The sequence below is a fragment of the Pipistrellus hanaki genome (assembly GCF_964339955.1).
Source record: "Pipistrellus hanaki genome assembly, chromosome: 1".
NCBI lineage: Eukaryota > Metazoa > Chordata > Mammalia > Chiroptera > Vespertilionidae > Pipistrellus > Pipistrellus hanaki.
Window position 1 is genome coordinate 47,859,753 of NC_140503.1, and position 13,542 is coordinate 47,873,294.

Here is a 13,542-nt window from a genome sequence, read left to right on the forward strand (position 1 = left end):
AACGGTCAAGCCGCAGGAACCACGGGACTTTGATCTCAGCCACTGAAGGAAAGGGGGCCCATGGAACGCTTTGTGTTAAGAAAGTCCTTTGTGAGGCCTTCAAGTCAAACCATTTGCAAAACAAACAGAAAGGTAACTGAAATCAAAGACTGGCCTCCTGGGATTTCACTAATCAGCTGAAAAGTAATTAAAAGCCCGGGGACCCTGATCCTGGTTTATGGCCTTGCTATAGAGAACAATAGCCCTTTCTTCTGGTCTGAAGGTCAGTGTTTCCATGTGTCCTCACAGTGAAGGCACCTGAGCAGGAAGTGCCCTCCACAGGTGGCCCAAGCCTATGGACGGCAGCCACCTCTGCAGCTCACTGCGTGGCAACCTAGAGCAAGTCATGCCTCCTCTGCGAGCCAGTTTCTCGTCTGGAGATGAGAGTTTTGTGAGGACTAAATGGGATTATAAACAAAAGAACACAGCACAGTTCATAATAGGGACTCATTCCATTCCTATTGCTTCCCTCTGCCTTCCCCCTGCCCCATTCAGGCTGACCAAGGCCAGGCCTCAAGCAAGTCCCCCTCCATTGCTCCCGCACATCTGACTGCTTTTCCATCCCACTGGCCTTTCTCCGGTGCAGGAGAAGGAAGTCTGAAGCTCCCTGTCTGAGAGGAAGGCCCCTGAAACCTACCCTGAGACTTGAGCAGTTTGTTCCGAAGGAAGCCAGCAAGTCCCTGGCACATTCCTCCTGCTTTCTCAGATCCCACACCCTCCATGCGCTGCCCTTGCCCATGCACACCACCGTGGGGAAGGCTCCATGTGGGAAGCAGGGAAAGTTCCAGAGAGGCCCCATGAGCTCCCTTGAGGACTCAGGCTCCTGCAAACTTGGTGCATAGTTCCCTGAATTTCTCTTTCTACCAAACAAAGACAACGCAAGGTTGCTAAACAGGGCTTCATGTTTCAAGGCAGACAGAAAAGAGAAATTTGTGGAAGAGAAGAATTTTTCTGGGTTTTATATATTTTTTTAAAATATATTTTATTGCTTTTTTTTACAGAGAGGAAGGGAGAGGGATAGAGAGTTAGAAACATCGATCAGTTGCCTCCTGCACACTCCCACTGGATATGTGCCCACAACCAAGGTACATGCCCTTGGCCAGAATCAAACCTGGGACCCTTGAGTCCGCAGGCCAGCTCTCTATCCACTGAGCCAAACCGGTTAGGGCTTTTTCTGGGTTTTAATGTGTAAGCAAACTCTGTTCAGGTGAAAGAACATGACCTGCCTAGGGTCCCTGTCTAGTCTAGGTGGACCAGGGATTAGGCCACAGAGGATCCCAACTCTCTGTGGCCAGGTGTCCTTGCCAGCTCCCCAACCTTTGTCCCAGCCACCACCTCCTGGGACTGTGGCAGCTGCAAAGAGGCTGGGAGCCAAGTGGCAGACACAGGAGATACACAGAGGCAAATGGGGGACTGAGTTGTGCAAAAGATGAAGCCTGAGAAGGTAGATGTGGAAAGTCACACTGCCAACATCTGGAGCCCCTGGAGGCCCAGACCTCTCCATCACAGCCCTTCCCTGGGGCGGATGCCCAGCTTCTCCTCATCCACAGGCGAGAGTCCTCACGATGACTCACGGCGCTCAAAATGACTTACTCCGGTCCTTCCACCCAAGGGAGCCACGGTGCTACTGCTCCTGGCCCTTCCTAGAGTTGCTTCCGTTGAAAGCCATGGTCGGCAAACCTTGGCTCGCAAGCCACAGGTGGCTCTTTGGCCCCTTGAGTGTGGCTTTTCCACAAAATACCATGGCCTGAGCGAGTCTATTTTGAAGAAGTGGCGTTGGAAGAAGTTTAAGTTTAAAAAATTTGGCTCTCAAAAATTTCTATCTACTGTTGATATTTGGCTCTGTTGACTAATGAGTTTGCCGGCCATTGGTCTGAAGGCACTATGCCACACAAATCCCAGCCCCTCTCCGGCCAGATTCGGGGACTTCCAGATTTCCTCCCACACATCCTCGTGTAAGCTACCTGTCACCCTTTGTGGGCACCTTTCCACAGGAGGTTGGTTTTTATCAGCCTCAATCCAAGACCCTCTACTCACCCTGATTTCCAGCCCAAGTTTCCACATGTCTCACCTCAGCTCCATAGGTGCGGACTGGTCCCAGGTGGTGGGACGATCTTGCTACTTCAACCGTATAGACTCAGAGTTTCAGAGTGGCCAGGGAGCTTAAAAGACATCGCATCCTTACAGTGCTTACATCGCCTCTGCCCTGATTAGTGGGGCGTGTCCTCCTTGATGAGACAACAACTGTCATCCTCACAGCCCCAGGGAACCAACCACCCCCGCTGGACAGAGAGCCCTCCTGACCTCCTTGTGCACACAAAATCCCCTTCATCTTTGCAGGCCAATGCACTGACTTCACTTCCTTTGTTTTTTCTTTTCTCCTGGCTAAACATCTTCTATTCCTTCTGCGCCTACCCAGACGCTCCAGTCCTGCATTTCCTCACCAGCCCAACTACTCTTCTTTAAATATGCTCTGGGCTCACAATGAGGGCTTCTCTCACCTCAATGTGCATAACAATCACCTGGGCTCTTCTATCGCCATTCCCTACGGGTTCCAGGTCTAGGTGGGGACAGGGACTCGGAGTTTCCCACAAGCTCCAGGCAATGCCGATGCCACCGGTCACCACTTTGAATACGAGGATTTCCACTCAGGGTGTTCTTTCTATTTGGAAGCACCCGGATTTTGTTAGAAAGTGACTCTGCAGCCCCATCCAAATCTCCTGAATCAGAATCTGTAGCTTAAGAAGCTCCGCAGGTGCATCCATAGCATGCCCTTTGAAATGTGAGAAAACAGAGGTTGACAACCATGGCTGCTTGTGAGAATCACCTGGGAAAGGGGAAAACAATCCCATGGCCCAGACCCATTACATTAGAGGGTGGGATCCAGGCATCAGTGGTTAAAGCTCCTGGTGATTCCAATGTGCAGGGTTGGTAACTCGGCCACAAGCATCTTAGAGTGCAGGCCCTACCTCTGAGACACAGCCCAGGAAGGGCAGGACATTTTGAGTAACCTTGAACTTCTCAGGTCATAGCTTGAGGTTCCATTAGCTCCTGGCAGCCATCCACAATGCCGACCTCTGAGGCAGTACAGAGCTGTGGTGAGGAGCTCTCTCCCACAGTCAGGTAGACCTGGATTTGCATCTGATTCCAGCATTTATTGGCTGCATGACCTCAGAAAATTTCCCTAATTTCCCAGTGTTCATTCCCTGGTGTGTAAAATACAACCAAGACAGTGCCTATCTCTTACAGTCAGTCACGTTGAGGGTTGAATTGAAGGAGTAAAGCAGATAGAGTTCTCCGCACCAAGCCAACAGAAATGCTTAATATTGGTTAGTTGCCGTTAGGAACACTGATGCTAAAATTCCTGGATGTTTTGCAAGTGCTCCCACATTTAAGTCATTGTGTCAGTTGAGGTTTCCTTTTGCAAGCAACTCCTGTTTAACCAGATCTTGCTAACCTATGCAGAAAAGAAGTGTATCAGAAGACTGTGCCCAAAACTTAGCACAGGAATGGGGCCAGCTGCAGCAATCTCAGTCAGCTGGAAACTTTCGAGTGCTCTCCAGGGAATTAGCTTAGCATTCAAATTCCCAAGCAGAGTCTGACAGTGCTCAGCTAGAGTCATTCACCCCTAGGGGTCTCCTGAGTAATGCTCCCAGCAGGACCACTGGAAGGAAGCTAGTTCTCCAGAGAAACCAGAGGCTGCCACCTAGAAAAAGGTGGAGGCTGGCCAGGCAAAAGAAGATGTCCACCTCCACCCGATTGTATTTGAACTCAAAGACACACACACACACACACACAAAGGCAGGAGCATGCATTTATTTTTACTAATTTTTTAATGGAGGTTGTCATTTTTTCGAGTGTTATTTTTAAAAGTATGTTTTTATTGAGTTTTATAGAGCTAGAAACATCAATCACTGCCTCCTGCACACCCTAATAGGGATTGAGCCAACAGCCCTGGAACATACCCTAACTGGGAATCAAACTTGCAACCTCTTGGTTCATGAGTCAACGCTCAACCACTGAGCAACACTGGCCAGCCTCAAGTGTTTTTTTTTTTGTTTTTTGGTTTTTTTTTTTTTTTTTTTTTTTTTTTTTTTTTTTTTAAATAAATTTTTATTGTTCATATTATTACAAGTGTTCCTTTTCCGCCCCCTTCCCACCCCACCCTCTGCCCTTTCCCCAACCCCCATTGTCCTCATCCATAGGTGCACAGTTTATGTTCAGTCTCTTCCCACATTCCCCTGTCCCCTTTTCCCCAAGAATCATCAGTTCACTCCCCTTCCATACCTCTGATTCTATTATATTCAACAGTTAATATTGTTCATCAGATTTTTTTTTTAATTTCCTTGGTTTTTAGATTCACTTGTTGATAGTTACGTATTTGTTGTTCATATTTTTATCTTTATTTACTTTCTCTTCTGAAAGAACCCCCTTCAGCAATTCATATAATTCTGGTTTGGCAGTGATGAACTCCTTTAGCTTTTTTTTATTAGTGAAGCTCTTTATCTGACCTTCGATTCTGAGTGATAGCTTTGCTGGGTAGAGTATTTTTGGCTGTAGGTTCTTGCTATTCATCACCTTGAATATTTCTTGCCATTCCCGTCTGGCCTGCATGGTTTCTGTTGAGAAATCAGCTGACAATCGTATAGGTGCTCCTTTATAGGTAACCACCTGCTTAGCTCTTGCTGCTTTTAATATTCTCTCTTTGTCCTTTGCTCTTGGAATCTTAATTATGATTTGTCTTGGTGTGGTCCTCTTTGGATTCCTCTTATTTGGAGTTCTGTGTGCTTCCTGGACTTGTAAGTCCAATTCTTTCCCCAGGTGGGGGAAGTTTTCTGTCACTATTTCTTTCAGTATGTTTTCGATATCTTGCTCTCTCTCATCTTCTGGGACCCCCATGATTCTGATGTTGGATCGTTTGAAGTTGTCCCAGAGGTTTCTTACATTATCTTCAATTTTCTGGATTCTCTTGCCTTCTAGCTTCTGTGGAGGAGTGTCTTCTGGCTCTTTATGTTCCAAATCTTTGACTTGATTCTTGCGATCTTCCCTTCTGTTTTTAGGACTCTGTAGAATATTTTTTATTTCAGACAATGTATTCTTTATTTCTTGTTGATCCCTTAGCATTTCTTGTTGATCCCTTTTCATATCCTTATAGGTCTGATTTATTTTATCGGCCTTTTCTAGGAGTCTCTTGAAAAACCCTATAAGTGTGGTTTTGAACTCTATATCCAGTCGCTTTTTGTCCTCCATTTCTTTCTTTTGTGATCTATTTGGTTTAGGCATTTTCGCAGGCAGCTTTCCTGATGGGGCGGCGTTTCAGGGTGGAGCCTACAGCCTCGGCTTCCGTCAGCCCCGCCCTATGCGACTCCTGAGACTCAGGGTCCTTCAGTACTTGTTGCAAGCGCCTCTGAGAGAAAGGTGCCCTCGATTTTCGCCTGCTACCAAACAGTGTAAGCTCTCCCGCAATGGGCCCGAAACTGGGGTTCAGTTCAGTTGGAAGTGGAGTTGGAGGTGGCGTTCACAGCAGTCTGGAGCCCCAGTCTCCTTCCCGTCAGGGCAATCCCGCGGCACAGCCGGCCGTCCCTTCTCTGGGGGCAGTGTGCGCGCCTCCGGGACCTCCTTTCTCCGCTACCCCGGGGTTCCGACTTACAGCCCAGCTCCCTATGGCTGAGCCTGAGTCCCCGGGGTCTGGCCCAGAACTGGGGTTCAGAGCAGTCGGGGGCCCAGCACAGTCGGAGTTTTATCTCCTTTCCGCTAGGGAACGCCTGCCAGGCACTCGGCCTCCCTCCTCTCCGGCTCCGTCCTCTCCGCGTGCGCCGCGTGTCTCCGTACCTTAGGCTTTTACAGCTCCTCCGTGCTTCCTTCTGGTTTTCTCCTTGCTTCTTGTTGTAGGATTTCCAGTCAGTCGACTTTCCTGTAGTTCTGGGTAATGTCCATTTTATATTTTAGTTGTATTTATTAAAATTGTTGTGTGCGGCTGCGGCTAGTTGCCTACCCGAGCAGCCATCTTGGATTCTCTCTGTTTTTTGTTTTTCTGTTTTTTGGTTTTTTTTTAATGACAGTTTTGAAATATAATGCATATACCAATAAAATTTATCTTTTTAAAATAATTCATTGGATTTTAACATATTTGCAGAGTATCACTATCATCTAATTCTAGGACATTTTTAAAAATATATATATTTTTTTATTGATTTCAGAGAGAAGGGGAAAGGGAGAGAGAGAAACATCAATGATGAGAGAGAATCATTGATTGGCTGTCTCCTGCATGCCCCCTACTGGGGATCGAGCCCACAACTCAAGCATGTGTCCTTAATTAATAACGGGACCCTTCTGTCTGTGGGCCAATGCTCTATCCACTGAGCCAAACCAGCTAGGGCTGTTGTAGCACTTTCTTAATAGAATTCAGGTACTAATGATTGACAAGACAAAGGGACAAAGAATGTAGCACTCACCCATTTGGAACCTTTCAGTTCATGGTCAACTGCAAATATCAGACCACATCTGTGGGGAGCCGACACGGCCATGGCATACTCAGCCCCAAGGCGCCTTATCGGCTCAGCCAGGTTCAGTGACCCTGAGAGGGGGCGATGAAAGATTAGAAAAGACAGACAAGAGAAGGAAAACTGGGACTCGGTGGGACGCTGCTTCCCTGAGGTGGACCCAGCAGCACCACGAACTACAAGCCATCTTTATTTTATAACCAGATGCCACGAGGCAAAGTAAGAGTGTGGTCAAGATGTTTACAACATTCTCCTGGGTTTCAATCCTACTCAATTACATGCACCTGATCAAGCTTTGTTTACTTGCAGCCTATATCACTCAGGCATGTGGGGCCACGTGTTCGGACCATAGGGTCAAGCTTACACCTACAGCTGTTGGCTATAATTGTGCTGGGAGGGCTCTGCCCTTCAAGCTGGGACTTGCACATGGCCATGAGAGGACTGTGCCCTCTCATCAGTCCAAGGCTTGAACCTGTCCAAACACTGTAGCCACGCCCCACACACATCCATGGAGCAGAAACCAAGTCTGGTTTCTCAAGAAATACCCAACACCTTCCTTCTGTTTGGTTAGTTTATTCCTTCCTAGGTTCATCCTTCCCACCGAGGTACCGTGCTCAGGAAAGTGAAAAGACCCATCCTAACTCCCATTTTCTCCCTATGTAGCCCGGGCTCCCAAATATATAGTCTCCAGCACCTATAGTGTGGCCATGGTCTGACTGAGCATCCAGAAGGAGGCCTATCAACCGGGATGGATTTCTTTTCTTTTTAAAAAAAAAAAAAAATGTACATATATATTATTGATTTTTTACAGAGAGGAAGGGAGAGGGATAGAGAGCCAGAAACATCGATGAGAGAGAAACATCGATCAGCTGCCTCCTGCACACTCCCACTGGGGATGTGACCGCTACCAAGGTGCATGCCCTTGACCGGAATCGAACTCGGGATCCTTCAGTCCACAGGCCGATGCTCTATCCACTGAGCCAAACCCTTTAGGCTCTCTCCTGTTTTTAGTTCCTTCATCCAGTGCAGGGATTTTCAAGATGTTGGTCTACATACTGCCTGAGCCAGATTCATCTGGAGGGCAGGGGAGGTGGTAGTTAAAACCCCAGAACTACAAAAGCAGAATCTCTGGAGGGTGGATCCTAAAAAGCCTACATTTAAAACAAGTTCCTTAAGCATTCTTACATGCATTCAAGTATGAGAAACAGACATGCAGAGGTATTAATGTCTTGGGTAAACGTGATTTGTGAATGACAAAGTGCTATACAAGTATCAGGTCATCATCATTTAAGCAAGTTGAAAGTTGGGGTGAGGTGGGGTGTAGGATTTTCTTCATGGTTTCTGAACAAATCTAGCTTATTGCTCCATCTAGGGATAGATAGTCCCATTGTTTCCATAGTTTAGAAAAAGCCAAAATGAGGTTAAGAAAAGATTTCTACTTGCTGAATCTTACGAAGCCAGAGAAATCTACATTGCCTAGCTCTCAGAACACGTATTTAAGAGAGCTCTTCAATAAAACTTATTTCTCACACTGTCCAGAAATAATATGTAAATGAGACAATGTGCATAAAAACACCTTTCATGGATAGCCCCCATATTGTTAGTCCCCTTCCTTTTAGAATTCCCCCCAAACACAGGCCCTTTAGAAAGACTCGTTTTTTTTAAATGCATTAACTAAACAACAAATCATCCATTTACTGTTCATTAAGCCAGGCCATGGCCGCTCTGGAATGACGGGTTGGAGCTCCTCGTTAGAATGTGGCAGGAACCTGTTCTACCAGGGGCTGTTCTCCGCGGGTTCACAGGGCCACGTAAGGAAGCCAGAAACTCGAGTTCATCTGCAAGGCATGTTCATGATGAACATCTCACTTCTGTTAGGTTTGAAATATGTGGGGAACTGTGACTGTCCCTGCAGGGGAGAGTATATGCTCGTGTGTGTACTGGGATAGTGTTACTGAAAGATGCATTTCCTTGCCCTCCCTCCACCTGCCCCTTCTGCAGAAGCACCCATTTGTCCCAGAGGGAACTCAGAGGTGACTGCAGGAATACAGAGTTCACATTCAATTTTGAAACTCAGAAGAGATCACTTGAAAGCACAGAAAGACACATTTTAAAAGCCAGGTTTTGTCCTGAGATACTGAATGTTTTAAATTCCTTCAATTCCTAGTACTGGCGAGGGCCATGGACTCCAGGCCAAGCACCAAAGCAAACCTGCCTCCCTGGTGCTGAGACACCCCTTCCACCACCAGCGGCCAAGGCCCCCTACCCCAGGAATGAGGAGGGTGTGACTGAGGGGAAGGCCCTTCCAGAGAAGGAGCCCAGATCTCTCTTTCACCCCAGGGGAGTGTGAGGAGCAGAGGGGAAAGCTGACAGGCAGGTCCTCACTTTCCCTCCTCTTGGGGTGAAAATGCACAGGACGGTTTGAAGAGGCTGAGAACATAGTGGGCAGAGGGAGAGGGCCGCTGTCTTCCTTATAAAACTTAGCATGTGGTCCTGCCCAGCACGCTCCGGGCGCAGCACAGCCTCTGTCAGACATGTGAGTTCCTGACCAGGTTGGAGGGCCTGGGGCCGGTGCCCCTGCAAGGGGCTGGGGTGAGGGCAGGGGACTGCTCTGTCCTGGACTTCTGGGGCCGATACAGAGATGCCCACCCTCTGCCTTTGCTTTACTTTCCTTGAAAGCCCTGACCATCAACTAACGTCGTGGTATTTACCATATTTTTCGGACCATAAGACGCATTTTTTTCCCCCAGAAGTGGGGGGAAAAAGTCCTTGCGTCTTATGGTCCAAATATAGCCTACACATATACTTTAAAAAAAACGTTTTTTTACTTGCCTGGCTCTGTGTGGTCTCTGTGTGCTTGCCCGGCTCTATGTGCTTGCTGCAGCCACTGTCCATTCCTCCGTGCCCAGAGTGTCTGCCCCGCTCTGTAAACCCCAAGTGGTAGAGGAGTTCCCATGTATGGTAGTCAGCCTCCATGCCATCGCTGCAGCCATATCTCCATGTCAGCCCAGGTGCGGTGTACGGTAACTGCGTAATCCAAACCGTAATCATCGCCTGTACCCCTTGCTGGCCAGTACTCCGTGCCCAGAAGAATGCCGCGTCTATTCCCTCAATCATTCCTCTCCGCCCTCTGTTGCCGTGCTTGACTACTGGGTAGGCATACTGTAGATCTCAGCAGAACCTTTACCATAAATCTTCAACTTTATTCTAATTTATTACTGAAGTCTCTCGTTATGGTGTTTTACAGTACATTTTGTCTTTTGCTGACTGTATTTGTTAATAATGGTTCTAAATGGTTCTAAATGCTGCTGTTTACTTTACAGGGTTGATTACATGTGTTTATGACTGTGATGTTGGGTTTTAATGCACATAAAATATTTTAGGACACTATTTGTTTCAGAATCTTTTTTTCTTCATTTCCCTTCTCTAAAAACTGGTGAGTCTTATGGTCCGGTGCGTCTTATGGTCAGAAAAATACGGTACTTATTTCTTTTCTGTCATCCTAGAATTTAAACTCCATAAAGGCAGACTATATATATTGATTTCAGAGAGGAAGAGAGAGGGAGAAATTAAAAAAAAAAATCAATGATGAGAAAGAACCTTTGATCGGCTGTCTCTTGCACACTCTCTACTAGAAATTGAACCTGCAACCCGGGCATGTGACCTTGACCGAAATCAAACCCAGGACCCTTCCATCCACAGGCCAATGCCCTATCCACTCAGCCAAACTGGCTAGAACAAGGCAGACATTTTGGTCTGTTTTGTTCACTGCCACATCCCAGCCAGTGCAGGGGTTGGGGCTAACTCACTATTATGGTTACAGCTTGTCTATGGTACTCCTCTGCAAAGCCCCCCTGAATTTCTTGGGACTCCATTTCCTGTTCTAGAAAAATGATAAAGTTGGGTTCAGTGATCCCCAAGGGACCTTCCATTCCTCGGTTCAGATTCCCCAAAAGTTTCCATTCCCTCCACATGGGGGCAGCAAGGGACAGTGAATGCAGAGGGCTGGCAGGTAGCACGCAGCTCACAGGTCCTTGCCAAGGTCTTCACTGTCTCCATCCCGCTCTCCGCAGCCCTCCCTCCAGTCCCAGAGAGGAGTCTGAGCTCTGCTTTCTGTGTGTGCCAGCCCAGTCCCAAGCATTAAGTCACAAGTTGAAAATTAAACAAGGCATGGCAACTGGGGCTAAAAACAGACCAGAGACCAAAGCACTCAGGCACGCCTGGGATAGGCTGGTTACTAAAATAGCTGAGCACTGAATTTAGCTCCAAATTCCTGGACATTGAGCAGGGCCAGCATCAAAGTGAGGTGAGTGAGGCATTGCTCAAATATGAATGTAAGATGGGGAACAGCCCAGATCCTGTCATCAGGTAAAATAATATTTTACTGCAATGTTTCCCAAAATCCAAATTAACAACAACAACTATATATATATATTGAATGAAATGTCAAAATTTTGAAAGAAATTACATAAAAAATTGAATATAGAGGCACACATTTTTTTTGTTTGTTTCAGTATTAATATGCCAACGCACAACACATTTAGGTCTGGTCTTATTTAGGGTGTGGTGTTTTGTCCATTGTGTTTTATTGCTTTTTAAAAATTGCATTATTGCTTTTGAATAGTATTTATCTTAATCACAGAGATTTCGGTTTTCCAAGGTGAGTGTCTCCCTTCACCCCATCCCAGTCCTAGGCCTGCCAGGTCCCTCTCAGCAGGGAACATCAGATTCACTCAAGAGTCCCCTGGCCAACAACCCCTTGCCAGGCAGCCTACAGCCCTGAGTGTCCTCGTGAGAACCCGACAGACACACAGCACACAGGCAGCCTCCTCCCCAACCTTGGCCGACACTTCTCCCTCGTCAGGCACCAGCTTCCCCAGCCTTCTCTACCTAGTGCTCCAGGCAGCAGTATCTTCTGATCAGCGCTGGCAGATGAGACAAAGTCTTTTAAATAACGACCTGGGAAATCATCTCGAATAGGAACAGATGGCATAACATTGTAGTGATGAGGCCTAGGAAAGTTACAGGCCCAAAGCTCAGTCTAGGCTGACAGGTGGAAGCATGGAGCTGTGGACAGGGCTGGCAGGATGAGGACACTGCTGCTCCTGGCCAGTGGGACTTCCTGCTGTCACAGGAAAGCTCTACATTTGCCCCTATGTAGCCACCAAACACATGGGGCTATTGGGCACTTGAAATGTGCCTGAGGAACTGAATTTTTAAATTTATTTAATTCAGGTTAATGCATATTTAAATTTAAGTGGCCACCTTGTGAATACTGGCATTGTATGACACACACACATACACTAATGACCCGGTGCACAGATTAATGCACATTGAAAGGAAGTTAATTAGAAGGTGGCCGGCGGGGGCGGGACTGGGCGAATGGGGCTGGACACGCCCTGGAGCCAACCTCCCACGGTCCCTCACTGGCCAGCCGCACCTGGGGTGGCACTGTGGTTCAAAGGGCATCTGTGGAGTGAGCAGGGTCCCTCCAGCAGGTGGGGTCCCTCTGCCTGGCCTGTGGGGGTCCAGCCAAAATCGTTCTCCAACATCCCCCGAGGCATCCTGGAGTGTGAGAGGGCACTCTGCAATGTTGCTGTTGTACAGGGTGTGGAATGCAAACACAAGTGTGAAGTAAACCAGATCCAGTGCCAACAGTGGCCCAGAAATAATATAATCTACAGCCAAAGATGGGATCATGTGGCCCCTCGAGGAATCAGGCTTCCTCTTCTCTGTTTAGAGGTGTGTCATCTAAGAACTGTTACTACAGCTCGGCAGCTCCTGCTTTGAGCATCTGCCCCCTGGCAGTCATTGCACATCATAGCTACCAGTTGAAAGGACACTTAGCATTATTAGCCTTATATATATATAAACTAGAGGCCCAGTGCACGAATTCGTGCATGGGTGGTGTCCCTCAGCCTGGTTAGCAATCAAGGCAGACCAGGGCCATCTTGTTCAGTCCCAACTGGGACTGATTGGGGCCAGTCGACTAGTGAGAGGGACCATGAAAGTTGGCCAGCTATGGGAGGTTGGCTGTGGCAGTGCACTGACCATGATGGGGCAGCTCCTGCCTTGAGCGTCTGCCCTCTGGTGGTCAGCGCACATCATAGCTCCCAGCTAATTGTCCGGTAGTAATGGTCACTTAGGCTTTTATATAGAGAGAGGCCTGTGTACAAATCTGTGCATGGGTGGGGTCCCTCAGCCTGGCCAGTGATCGAGGCTTATGAGGGGGCTGGTCAGCCAGGGGGAGGGACCTGGGAGGTTGGCTGGCCTGCTGGGGAGAGAGGCTGCAAGAGATTGGTTGGTTGGGGTACAGAAGGGGCCATGGGAGGTTGGCTGACCTGGTGGGGGGAGGGACCGGCTAGGGGGAGGAGCCACGGGAGATTGGCTGTGGGAGTCCACTGACCACCAGGGGGAAGCTCCTGCATTGTGTGTCTTCCTCTCGGTGGTCAGTGTGCATCATAGCAAAGGGTTGACTGGTTGTTCCAGTCCAGTCATAATAGTCACTTAGGCTTTTATAGAGAGAGATGTGTGAACATGTAATTTGTAGCACAACAAAAAATAAGCATTTCCACAAAAGAATTCTGTCAAGATTCCCCAGGGCCAGTGTACTGGTTATCTACTGCTGCACATAACAAACCAACCCAAAATGCAGGGATTTGAAACCACGCATATCCATGATCTCAGTTTCTGTGGATCAGGTGTGGGCGTGCCTGAGCTGGTGTCTCTGACTCTCTCGTGAAGTTACAGTGAAGCGTCAGGCTGCAGTCTCCTACAAAAGCTTCTCTTCGTGGTTAGGGAATCCACTTCTTTTGTTCCTTTTGTGTGTGTGTGGTAGGATATACATAAAATCTACCATCGTAACCATTTCTAAGTGTACACTTCAGTGGCATTATGTACACCCCCCTTGTGCAATCATCACCAGAAAGCTTTCATCTTCCCAGCTGCAACCATACCCATTAAGCACTAACTCCTGCCCCCCCCTCCCCCTATCCTTCTC